This window comes from Rousettus aegyptiacus, unplaced genomic scaffold, assembly GCF_014176215.1.
Source record: "Rousettus aegyptiacus isolate mRouAeg1 unplaced genomic scaffold, mRouAeg1.p scaffold_m13_p_5, whole genome shotgun sequence".
Taxonomy (NCBI): Eukaryota; Metazoa; Chordata; class Mammalia; order Chiroptera; family Pteropodidae; genus Rousettus; species Rousettus aegyptiacus.
In genome coordinates, this window is record NW_023416308.1 from 45889310 (window position 1) to 45903098 (window position 13789).

The 13789-nt window shown below is 35.1% G+C and overlaps 1 protein-coding gene and 1 pseudogene across 5 annotated transcripts in view; both read left to right on the plus strand.

Annotated features, from left to right (window-relative positions):
• The window catches only part of ALG9 (ALG9 alpha-1,2-mannosyltransferase), a 76372-nt gene that overhangs the window by 43113 nt on the left and 19470 nt on the right, over positions 1–13789 (plus strand). The gene's annotated exons all lie outside the window — the stretch shown is intronic.
• Positions 994–1112, plus strand: LOC118603733 (annotated as a pseudogene).

The window sequence follows — 13789 nt, forward strand, 5'->3', positions numbered from 1 at the left end:
CTGTTTTAGCCAGCCTTCTCTGACCCTACACTAGTAGGGAAAGGGAGTGTTGCTTTATTGCCAACTGGGAATGAAAGTCCAGATTCCCTACTTGGCTTTCATTGATACCCAGGGGCAGACAGAGGTGTTTGTTATGGCTGGGTAGCAGTGGGAGCTCAGGCTCACCACTAGGCCTTTACTGCTCACCAGTATAGTCACTGATACCATGGGGGGTGGCCTTGTTACCACTGGACAGGAGTGAAAGTCCTGACTCTTCTAGGCCTTCTCTAACACCACCTCAGCATGTAAGATGAAGGGTGCCTCTTCACTGCCAGATACGGTGCAAGTGCAGGCTTCATGTGTGCTTTCCACTGATGCCACAGAGAAAGGAGGCTTTTTACTACCCAGCAGGGTTGAAAGTCCTGGCTCCCTACTCTGTCTGCCCTGACACCATCCAGGAGTGGGGGGCCCTTCATTACAGCCTGGTGAAAGTAGAAGTCTGAGCTCTTCATTGGACATTTACTTTCAGAGGTATGGGTGGGATGACAGTTTTGGAGAGGGATCTCTTTGGCTGATGTATTTTATAAGGGTGCTCCAAAGAAACTGACCCATAGAATGTGTGCGTGTATATATGTATTTATATGTATGTATATGTTTATACTTATGAGAGAGAGAAAGAGAAAGAAAGAGGGAGAGAGAAAGAAGGGGAGAGAGAGATTGAGATTGATTTAATTTAATTTGTGTTAAGGGATTAACTTACATGATTGAGGGGTCTGGTAAGTCTGAAATGTGCAGGATAGGTTGGCAGTCTGAAGACCCAGGGAAGAACTGATGTTGCAGCTGGAGTCCAAAGGCAGTTTGGATGCAGAATTTTCTCTTCCTAGGGGACCTCACTCTTTTCCTCTTAAGGTCTTCAACTGATTAAATGAGGCCCACTGTTATTATGAAGGGTGATCTGCTTTACTCAGAGTTTACTGATTTAAATGGTCATTTCATTAAAAAAAAATACCTTCATTCTACAGCCATACCACCCTGAACAAGTCCAATCCCATCTGATCTCAGAAGTTAAGCAGGGTTGGGCCTGGTTAGTACTTGGATGGGAAACCACCTAGGAAGACCAGGTGCTGTAGGCATAAAAAATAAATATTAAGGGATTGTAAGCTGACAGGTCCTTGCAATCTGTGAGGTCAACCAAGTGTTGCCTCGCCTAAATATATATATATATATATATATATATATATATATCTTCAGAGCAACATCTAGTCTGATGTTTGACCAAATATCTGGGTATTGTGGCCTAGCTAAGTTGACACATATTTACTATCACTGCTGGAGTAAAACAATTATTGTCTCAAAGTATTATTCCTTGGGTTCTGAGGTGCAGATCTGGTCTGCCTTTTTTTCTCAACCTTTTGGAATCATTTTATATTTGTTTCATACATAATGTCTAAGGTTCTTAGCTAGACTCAGTAAAAGGAATATGGAACAGTGCCTGTTATTGCTGTTTATTTGTTGTGTTCTTTTAATATATCAGATTAAATGCTTCATTGATGTTTGAGGTTATAGTTTTTTTATTTCTAAGCCTGTTCTCTGTTTTCTCCTAAAGAATTATTTAGTTTTTCCTTCTATGTGTTTTTTTAAAATATCACCTCTTTTGTACTAGAGCGTCTCATTTTATGATTTCATCTGGGTGGGTTTTTTTTCTTCCCTTTCAGATTTTAGTTTAATATTTTCTTCATTTAGCTGGAAGTTTCTCTAAGCACTTTCACTCTGGTCTTGGTAAGATGCATTCTGACCCTTGCCAGGAGCTCATTTGTCCATTAGGCATAATCCAGAAAAGTAATCCTATGATTTGACTCTATTGTTTATATCTACTGTTCACTTCCCTTGTTTTTCTCTTCCAAAGTCACAACCTTTAGCTTGGAAGGAAATTGAAAATATCTTTTTGCTTAAAAGACATTCAGTATACTACCTATGACCTGAGAATCAGTTGACATACAGTCTGGCTCTCTTCTAATTTGCTTCTAATGTGAATTGGCAGAGTTTAGTGTTTGGCAGATTTATGTTTTAGCTCTTTCCTTATCAAGTTTGATATATTGGCAGAAGATGGAATACTTTTCTATTTTCTTTTTGCTGTTTTAGGTCTCTTTTCACACAGATGCTTCTGAATTCCTCAGTCAGGGTCATTTGTAGAAATTCTAATTGAAAGCCTGGGAGCCATAGCCTGCCTTGTGTAACTAGCATCTTCCACTTAATCTGTCCATCTGGCTCACTTACACCTGTGAGTCTTTACAAAGGTAGTTTGGTGTTCCTATAATGCTACTCTTTTCTACTACCTTTCCTGCTATTAGTCTGCCAAACCACTTTTCAGACTACAGATCTTGTTTCCTGTGGGAGTTCCTTGCAGATTGAGCAAAGGAGAACTACTAATATTTCATTTTATTTTGTTACTGTGACACAGATTTCTTATGCTCAGTCTCCAATAATTATGCCACTATTCATTTCCCTTAAAAAAAAACTACTTAATGTTTTAAAAAATCCATACTCGTAATACATATAGCATATGTATCATAACCAACCCTCTATTATCTGTTAATAGAAGAAATAGTACTTAAATAACCCCTACTCTTGAATACATTTTTCTTTTTTCTTTATTTTTTTTTTAATTAAATTTATTGTGGTGACTTAGGTGTAAAATTATAAAAACCTAATAAAATTATATAGGCTTCAAGAATATAATTAAATAATGCATCATCTGTATATTGCATTGTGTGTTCACTACCCAATCAAATCTCTTTACATTACCATATATTCGTACATTTTCTATTAACATTTCAATATGACAACATTTTAGGAATTCACAGAACTTCAAATAAGCTAAAAAAGTGATCCATTGAAACTCAACATAAAAATCACCAGATAATTGGTCACATCTTTGGTCCATTTTCTCTACCTGCCTTTTCCTAATATTTCAAGTTGGGAACAAGTCATATAATTTCATAATTGATGCAAATTTTAACCAGGGTTAAGCTTCATCTATTGAATTTATACTCTTTTGAATGAGTGATGAACATAACTTTCAAAGATTTGAGTTTAAAAAGTCGTTCCCTCTTCTCAGATCACAAAATATGTAACAGCAATTGATTATGATTGACTGATTAGCAGAGAAAATTATAATAGAAAAAGATTTTGTGAGCATGTCTTGCTAACTCTGGATGATCAAAAATTTATTTCCTGTTACTTTGTGTTTATACTTTGGCATAATCATGTTATTCTATTGACTGAATGCCACTTAAAGTTTATTCACCTGGTATTATCCATCTTAGGTAGAAGTTCCTAAAGGGCAATATCTGTTTACATGTTTGTCTTCTTCTGGTCCTCTTTTAAATTATGACAATATAAAAACTTCAAAGAAAAAAATTGAAAAATTTGACAAAAATAGATAGCTTTTTGTATACGCGTGACTCAACTTTAAAGTGGAAATTCTCTGAAAGTTATGATTTATTTTTCATCTATTTCCTAATTTTGTACTTAATAGGCTTTTCTTAATAATGGTAATGATAGTGACTTTAGTTATAAAAATAAATGAATTTCATTCTATATTACAGATGTAGTCTTAAAATATTTTATATAAACTGATATTGTAAAAATCATTTATAAAACAAATCCTGAATTCGTTGTTGTAAAACAAAAGAAATTAAGCAGTCTCCTGTGATTTCTCAGTTTTCTAAATATGTATTTTATATAAACCTGTAGATTTGCTTATATTGAAATACATTGTTGAGAACTGAATGATGCAGATTGGGCTTCACTGTTCTGGGTATTCACACTCATGTACTGAGTTAACAAGGAAGATAAATAGTTTTCATTCATCTGGCATTGCTGATAACTGAACTTGGCTTATTGGAGCCCCAAGTTGAAAAGCGTGACGAGATTGGATCCTGGTTCAGTGAAAGAGTGCTACAATGATTAGCAACGTCTAACATGAGCAGTGGGAAGGAAAACAACTGAACTTTCTCTATGTGTCATCACCCAACCTCAGGTTAGATATATGTGGTGATTCTAGGCTCTCTGGGTAAGATGTGTGACCTATTCCCATATCATACATTTTGTATTGATGGCGCTCTTGGAATTAAAGAAACTCTGCAAAAATTTAACATTTTTCAGGCACTCGAGCCCACAAATTTCCCTAACTCTTTCCATATTTAACAACATCAGAATAACAAGGATACTATCTGGGCTTTAAATAGCTCTTTGACATCAGCAGATTCAGAGAACTGAATGATCTTATTTTGCCTTTGCCATTTCTGACAAATATGTATTTTCAACTGTGTTCAGTGCTACAAGTAGGTCAGGCTTTTTAATTGCCCAAGTCTTGGCAATATAAAAAGCAGATCCTATGTATTTGTTACCTCCAGTGCAGGGATGCCTTTCAGTATGAAAACATATCTAATGATGAGCAGTATCTCTGATAAGAGGAGAACCAGCAATGCGAGGTATATGTACAATTGTACTGAAATTTTCTCTAGTGATCCTTTCTTAGAGCTGAGAAAGATTTTTGTGGTTTGCAGTCCAGTTCCTTTGGAGAGTTGGTAAAACCTGAGACTCGATTGAGTGACTTCCCTAAATCACAGTGCTGGAGCTAGAGCTAGAGGCAGAGTAATTAGAGGTCGCCTTTCTTGACGCAAATGGTAACATTAGATAGATTAAACAAGTAGAGCGCTTAGTTGGAGGCAGAGCCTTTAGGATATTATTCTGCTTTTCTGATGATGTCATTTCACAGAGTTAGCTCTTTCAAATGTTTGTTTTAGAGTTAGTTGCTTGCTGATATAATTCATATCCATACATAGTAGGATACATATACAATAACATTTGTTTTTATATTTGTATTTTTATAATAAAAGATTGTGGCTAAAATGGAGTCAAAAGATTTCTTCTCAGAGAAATTCTTTAGCTTGCAGAACTGGACTTAATTGTCTCCAACATCTTGTCTACGAATTGGGAATAAACAAGGAACATTCATGTAGAATTTTGTCTTGTTATAAATGTGATTCTTCTGTTCTTTTTCTGCGCTCTTTGTGTTCTCCTCTTCCCAGTAATAAGAGTACACTCACAGATCCAAAGGAAGTTGTAAATTCTGATCACAGCAGTGGGATTCAGGAATAATTGTATAAACCGATTTCTCAAGGCAACTCAAAATTAGTAGTCAGTTTACTGAAACTCGAACTCATTTTGTAGTTGAGATTTTTTTTTAGTAGATTTATTACAATGTGATTTGATCTTTATTGTGTGATATTTTAGAGAAAATAGATTGTCCTCCCAGAGCTAGAAGCTAAGGGAAGAAATTCTTGGCACTTAAGGGATAGCTTGTCTTAATTTTTAACACTTGGTGTTTGAAGTTGTCTGTGCAGCTTGTGACCTTTCTTTCCTTCAGCAAATACTTTTTGACTGCCTGCTATGTGCCAGGTACTGTACCAGGTGCCAGGGATGCAGTAGTGATCAAGACAGAATGTTTAGGTATAAGAAATCCTGAGCCTCGCTGCAGTTGCTCACAGAAAAATATGAGGATGCATATGAATCAAAACTTATTACATATTTTGAAAAGAAAGTAGACATTCTGATTACAGCTTAAAGGTTAAATGTTAAATTCAAACCATGTGTTGGCCACTTTGCTGTTCAAAGCCTCAGTTATGACCGGATTTTACTTAGCTGTGGGCAAAGTGTCTAAACCTCCCACTTGCCTTGGAGGTTATAGGACAATTGATTTTGATTGATCTTTCACATTATTCCCTTAAACTCTTAGAGGATTCTTTATTGCATTTGTTTACCAAAGACTTTTCAGTGACATTTGAGAAATAAGACCTGTTTTATATATGGAGATGATTTCTCTGTGGTGTTCCCTGAACTTCATGTTGGCCCTTGACAGAGATCTTTATTTTTACAGCTATGTGCGTCATTGTCATTTCCAGCTGATATAGATGCCTGAATGCAAGTTCACATCCTTCCTGTCTCAGGACTTGTGGGGTTTGGCTCAGGCAGCTGTATAGACAGCAGGGAAGGTCCCTGAGAAAAAGAAGTTGAACTGTTTTTTCTTTCCTTGTCCCCATATGGCATTCTAAACTGATAAATTTACTATTTGGTACAACCATTGAACTCATTCCGGTTACCTTTTCTCAGTCTTCAGCCTCCTCACAGCATTTCTGTGGCTATTGAAATTTACTCTCTCCTTGAATTTCAAAACCGTGTACTTTGATTCTTCTCCTGCAACCGCTCTAATGGTTCCTTCTGTCCCTTGCTTCTTCCACTTCTTCTTTCTTCCCAGTACTGTAGGTATCCACCCAAATTTATCTGTGATCTTCTGTTCCTCTTTGATCTTCTCTCCCTTTTCCTACACTTTCACCTTTTCCTCCCTTCTCTTATTTTCGGGTTTTTTCATGCATTCTTGTGTGCATTTGTTAAATATACATTTACTTAACACCTACTGTGTGCTTTGTACTGTGCTAAATTTTACGAACGCATGAGTGAATGATAGACACATTCCCAGCTTCCATCGAATTACTTATTTTCCAATTAATTCATAAGTTATTATTGTGAAATGTTTTAGTGGAGAAGTACTATGAAAGCATGTAAATTGGGGACTTGTCCTAGTTTAAGTGGACAGTGAAGTCTTTCCTCAAGAGATCAGTTTTAGCTGAAATCTGAAGGATGAGTAAGAATTTATGAGATGGAAGCAGGGAGTGTTCTATGCAGTAGGAACAGAAAACACCTCTAACTCCCAGTGTTCCAGTCACATGGGCTTTCTTTCAATTGCTTGGGTATACCACATTTCTTCCCACCTCAGTAGGTATAAAATGTGTTATCATCATCTCTCAGTCTCACCCAAACTGATACTTCACTATAGCCGTCTTTTTCCCCAGTTCACTGGATAAGAAATTCTGATGTCATTGATTTCCTTTGGAATGGACCTGAGATTTATTTTTTCTTCTTTCTTCATTCCCACCACTGTAGAACTTCATAGCGTCATCACTTTACAGCTGGATACTGTGTTAGTGACTAGGAGGCCTTGCTTCCAGCCTTTTCCTCCCATACTTCCTTGCCCCACCCTCTCCAGCATAGCCGCTATGGACCTCTCTTTCCGAGATCCATTTTTAAATCATATTATTCCTTGGCTGAAAAATCTAAAGTAGATTCCTAATGGACAAAATCCAGATTCTCTTAATTTGGGTCCTCCATGATCAGTCCTCAGACTCTAATTTTGTTTCTCAACACATACCTCTCGGAACAAGCAGATATTACTCTATTTCCACTGTCAAATATGCTCATTTCTGCCTTTTCCCCTCTGTTCTCTCTTTTACCATCATCCTAGGACATCTTTTCAACTATATGGACCCCACTGATTTCTTTTTCTCTGAACTCTAATTGCTCTTATAATATGTTCTGTATTTCATATGTGCTAATGTTATTTTCTGACCTAAATTATAATTTTAATAACAGAGATGTGTCTTACAGGATTTTTTTATACTCTAGGATTCACCAGATAGGCTTTGCTGATACCCAGAAGGTTCATTTTAATATTATTTACTGAATGCTGCTAGTTGAGGACTGTGAGTAGTTAATGTTGTAACCCTTCTGTCCTACATGTTGGGCATAATGTGAATTGACAGTAACTACCAATCTAGATTGGAAGTAAGAATAATTCATTTTAATGAGCCCTAGTGCTCTAGGGTTCTTTTCTGTCAGTCAGGTACTCACATTTCACAGTCAGTCATGGATTCCTTCTAATGTTACAACTATTCGTGTAGTCCTTTATAGTTTGCAAGTTTAATTTAAATGAATCACCTCATTTAATCCTCATTACAACTCTCTGTGGTAAATGGTATTATCCTTTACAAAAGAAGAAATTGAGATATAAAAACTTAAATGAGTATGGGTCACCTAACTAGTTTGTGTTAGAACCCAGACCTGAATGTAGACCTCTGACTTTGAACTACTCTTCCAATTTTTCAAATAAAAATATTTTAATTTTTTCTAGCTTGAGATATAATTGATATAACATGGTATAAATTTAAGGTATAAAGTGTGATAATTTGATATATGTATATATTGTGAAACAATTACCACAATAAGGTTAACCTTATTACTTTATATAGTTACCATTTTTTTTGTGGTGAGAACATTTAAGAGCTACTCTCAGATTTGAAGTATACAACACAGTATTGTTAACTATAGTCACTATGCTGTACATTAGATCTCCTGAACTTAGTCATCTTATAACTATAATTTGTACCTTTTGACTAACATTGTTGGATTGCCCTAGCCCCTGGTAGCCACCATTCTACTCTGTTTCTATGAGTTCAACTTTTTTGGATTTTACATATAAGTGAGAGCATACATTATTTGTCTTTCTCTGACTTATTTCACTTAGCATAATGCCCTCGTTTCGTTCATGTTGTCACAAATAGCTGTGTTTCATTGTTTTTATGGCTGAATAATATCCCACTGTGTATGCGTATAGTATGTACATACCACATTTCATCTATTGATGGACACTTAGGTTGCTTCCTTGTCTTGGCTATTGTAAATAATGCTGCAGTGAACATGGAGGCACATACATCTCTTCAAGATAGTGATTTCATTTCCTTCAGTTGTATACCTTCCCCCCACCACACCCCAAAAAACAGGTTTGCTGGTAGTTCTAGTTTTAATTTTTTGAGGAACTTCCTTACTGTTTTCCATAATAGCAGTACCAATTTATATTCCTACCAACAGTGTCCGAAGGGTTCCCTTTTCTCTGTATCTTTGCCAGCATTTGTTATCTCGTCTTTTTGATAATTACCATTCTCACAGATGTGGGATGGTGTCTCGTGGTTTTGATGTGCATTTCTCTAATGATTGGTGATATTGAGCACCTTTTCATGTTCCTTTATGTCTTCTTTGGAAAAGTGTCTATTCAGGTCCTTTGCCCATTTTAAAATCAGATTATCTATCTATCTATCTATTTTGCTATTGAGGATTATGAGTTCCTTATATATTTTGGACATTAACCCCTTACTGGATAGATGGTTTACAAATACTTTTCCCATTTCACAGGTTGCCTTTTCATTTTGTTTATTGTTAGGGCTCCTTTTCTAATTACCTTATTTCTTCTCTAATAGAGAACCTGCCCTTGATCATACTTAACTATTTTTTTGCTGGAGGCCTTCGTCCTTATATGTGTTAGTTGTTCAGTAACTACTTCCCAGGAAAAAGAATATTCAGCAGCTGCTTCCAAGAAAGTATGAAAAGAGATTACATTTTTTAAAATAGATTAATATCTCAGTATTTTTCCTTGGCATCTTTCTAAAAACTTTAAATGGAATTGCATATGGATGGTATGATGAGTGGAGCCTAAACCTAACTGGTATAGTCTAGTATTACTTAGTTACTAAGCACATCTCTGGCAGATCATGTACCCAATACCAGATCTAGATAATGAGAGCTGAGGTGTGCCTGCCCAAAAAAGACCACGCTGAGGCCAAGTACTGATAAATCATACTGAGAGCTCCCTCACCAAAGAGATCTAGGCATGTGACCATGGGAGGCTCCATCCCTTACTGGTTCTATTTGATTATAGAGGCATGGCACTTGCAAAACTTTTAAAAACTTATTCCATGTTTTTAAAATCCTTGGGAGCTACAGAGTGGGTGTTCAGACCAAAAACGCAGCTTCCCGAAGTGTTTATGCAAAGGATCATTTTTAGAGAATTTTTTGGAGTGGAATTGGGACTGACGTCAATTCTCAGTGTGCTTTCTCTCCCCTGGAGGAATAATCCATATGTAGAGCCAGATGTGAGACTAAAGTCTTTTTTACATATAAATAACGCTGGGAGAGAATGAGACTATTACTCTGAGTTAGAGGTTGGGTAAGAATAGAGTTTACTGTAAGCCAGAGATGACCAAGTTGTTCCTACACAAAATATTTGACTGTATATGACCTATAAGCCTAAGTATGCACAAAACATAAGTAAATTGATAATAATATAATAATAATAATAATAGAACAAATACTGTATAACAGTCACCTAGGCCAAATACTAGAACATTGCTAGCACCCAGAAGCTCCCCCAGCAGTTCCTTTTGATAACTACCCACTCCTTGCTTCAGATGGAATTTCCTGACTTTTATAATAATTTCCTTGCTTTTTCTTAACATTAACTACTTTATATGCATTCCTAAATAATGTAAGTTAGCTTTGCCTGTTTTTGAACTTCATATACATGGAATGACTCATATTGTATTTTTTTATGTCTTAATCCTTTCATTCAACTTTTTAAATAATAATCACACATGTTGCATGTAGCTATAGTTTGTTCTCTTTTATTACTGTATTGTATTTCATTGTATCACTGTATCACAATTTATTATTTTACTGTTGATGGATGTTTCCAATCTAAGCCAACTGCAAATAATGCCACTTTGAGCATTCTTGAACTTACCTTGCCGCATGCATTTCTTTTGGATATACTTAGCTTGAACCATCTAAAACTACCATTTTTGTGCATCAAACAGTCAAATATTAATGATTTCATATGGTTCAATCTAATACTCAGGAGTAGAATTGTTGGATCATGTAAAATGCATGTATTCAATTTTAGTAGATTCTGCCAAATAGTTTTCTAAAAATCTTGTACCAACTTAATCTCCTGCCAACAATGTATGTAACAGTTACTTCACATTCTGGCCAACATTTGGTATTATAATTTTTAATTACCGTTTTGATTTCTTGGTTACTGATGAAGTTGAACACTTTTTTATTTGTTTTTGACCGTTAATTCTTTTGTGAAGTACCTATTCAAGTCATTTGCTCATTTTTCTGTTGGAAGGCCCGTCTTTGTCTTATTGACTAGAAGGTGTTCTTTATATATTCTAGATATGAGTGTTTGGTGTCTTGCAAATATCTTCTCCCATTTAGAGGCTCATCTCTTCACTCTGTTAATGGTGTCTTTGATAAACAAATATTTTCCCAATTTTAATGTAGTCAAATTTATTTGTCATTTCTTTTATAGTTAATGACTCTTGTGTCTTGTCTAAAAAGATTTTTACCATAAGATCTTGAAGATATTCTTCCATATTATCTTTGTTTTGCTTTCCACATTTAGTTCTGTAATCCATGCGAAGTTGATTTTTGTGTACAAAGTGAGGTTGAGGTCTAATTTCATTTTTTCCTTCGATGGCTATCTAGTCGGTCCTTAGCACCAATTAATGAAGAGACTATCCTTTCCCCACGGCTCCGAGGAGTCACTTCTGCCAAAAATTAGTGTCCATATGTGCCTGCAGCCATCTTAGGCTCTGTTCATTGGTCTTTTGATCTATTCCTGCACTCATACCTCATTGTCTTATTACTTACTAAAGTTGGTAATAAGACAATGAGGTATGAGTGCAGAAAGAGTAATAAGTAAGCTCCCTATCTTGATCTTCTTTACTAAGAGTGCCTTGACTGTCGATGTCCTGCATTTTCATATGTGTTTTAGAATCAGCTTAAGTTTCACAAAAAAAAGTCTGTTGGGATTTTTATTAAGATTGCATTTAATCTATCTATTTAGAATTTATATCTTTACAGTAGTTTTTTAATCTAGGAATAAGGTTTATCTCTCCATTTAATAAGGTCTACTTAATTACCTATCAAAAATTTTTTGAGATAAAATTCATCACTTCAGCAATTTTGTATTATGATAAAATTTACCATTTTAATCATTTTTAGGTATACAGTTTAGTGGCATTAAGTACATTCACACTGTTGTGCAGCCATCACCATTCTCTATCTCCACAACTTTTTCATCATCCCTCCCTGAAACTCAGTACCCCTTAAATAAAATATTTATCTATTCATCCTCTGATGGACATTTGAGTTGTTTCCACCTTTGTCTTGTGAACATTTGTAAACAGTGCTACTGTGAACATCGAGATACAGATATCTGTTTTGAGTCCTTGCTTTCAATTGTTTTGGTATATATATATATATAAATAAATAAATCTATATATATATATCTTTTAGAAATGGAGTTGTTGGATCTTATGGTAATGAGTGATTTTAAAGAGTACCACACACTGGCTTTTTGTACGTTCATAATGCGCAGCCATCACCACTAAGTTTAGAACATTTTATTCACTCCCCTAAAAAAGTGCATATCCGTTAAGCGGCCACTCCCTCAATTCTTAGCAATGATTAATCTGCTTTCTGTCTCAATGGATTTGCCTGTTGTGAACATTTTAGGTGAATGAAATTACACAATATGTAGTCTTTCGTGTCAGGTTGTTTCACTTATCAATGTTTTTTAAGGTTCATCTATGTTGTAGCATGTATCCTTTTTAAGACTGAATTATATTTCATTGCATATATATATACCACATTTTAATTATGTGAGTATGCTACATTATAAATAGACATTTGTCAATAAAATTCTGTTAGATTTATTCCAAGGTACATGTTTCAAATCCTTATAAATTATATTTTTGTAATGTAATTTGAAAATACATAATTTTCAAAACCATAATTATCTGTATTATTTCATAATTTTATATAGGAATATATGACATCGATTTTATAGCCTTTAAGTGTAAAGGTTGCTAAACTCTCTTAATTCTAAAAATTTATCTGTCAGTTTTTTGAGGTTTTATATATAGCAATCATATCATTGTGATGAATGAATTTTGTTTCTTTATTTCTATTTCTTATGCCGTTTGTTTTTTTCTCTTACCTGGTTCTGCCGACTAGAACTTCTAGTACAGTGTTAAAGAGAGTAGAACTAACGAGCCTTGACTTATTCCTGATCCCAAATCCTTACCATTAAATATGAGATTTACTATAGGTCTATTCATGTGTCAAATGGTTTTTTATCTTAGCTGAAACCTGACTTTCTAGGAGGACTCTTTTTTTATTTTAATTTTTAAGAAACATTTAGATGAGCTCCTGAGAGGATTTTCCCTCTGATTCAGTTATTTTTGGCAGTCTTTTTTTTTAGAGAATTTTTATATGAGTTTATTTGAGCCAGCTGATGAGATATGCTGGGGATTTTTGGCGGTCTCGTATGATTTTTGAAGTCACTCTGACCTGGGTCCAAATATGGCTCTGCTGTATACTTGTGTGATTTTAGTTAGTACTGTAAATTCTTGTAGGACAAGAACTATGTCTGATTTATTTAATTCTGTATCATCTCTAACTTAAGGCCTAGTACATTGCAGGACTTAATATATGTATCTTGAAAAAAATGAATTTATTTAATTTGTGTCTTGGCTTCATTTATAAAACAGGGATTAGTAATCCCTTATAGGCCTTGATGTGATGATTTTAAAAATAATATGGCAGGTCCTCAAATAACATCATTTTCTTCAATGTTATTTTGTTATAATATTGATGAGATGCTACAGGAACTTAACTCATGTTTATGTCAATTAGCCTATAGTAAAATCAGTTTTGTGATATGTCATTTTGCGTAAAGTCACAGAACCTATTGACAACATCGAGGACCTATTGTATATGTAACATAGTTAGCGTGTAGAAAAAGAAAAGTGAAAAATAATAGTTTCCTTCCCTTGAGATTTACTGTTCTTTAGCTGACAACATTAGGGATTAAGAGAGTTCTGGGACCCAATTTCCAATGTGTGTGGGGGTTTCCTTACAGTAACCATTTTTAGACACCAGCTGACTATCCTGTAACCCAACTCAATTCTGACTATCAGCCTGGAGATAGCAGTAGATTCCATAGGTTGAGGGCTCAGGCCTCTAAGACTGCCCCACCCCCGCCCCGCTCCCTACACATGCACACTTCAGA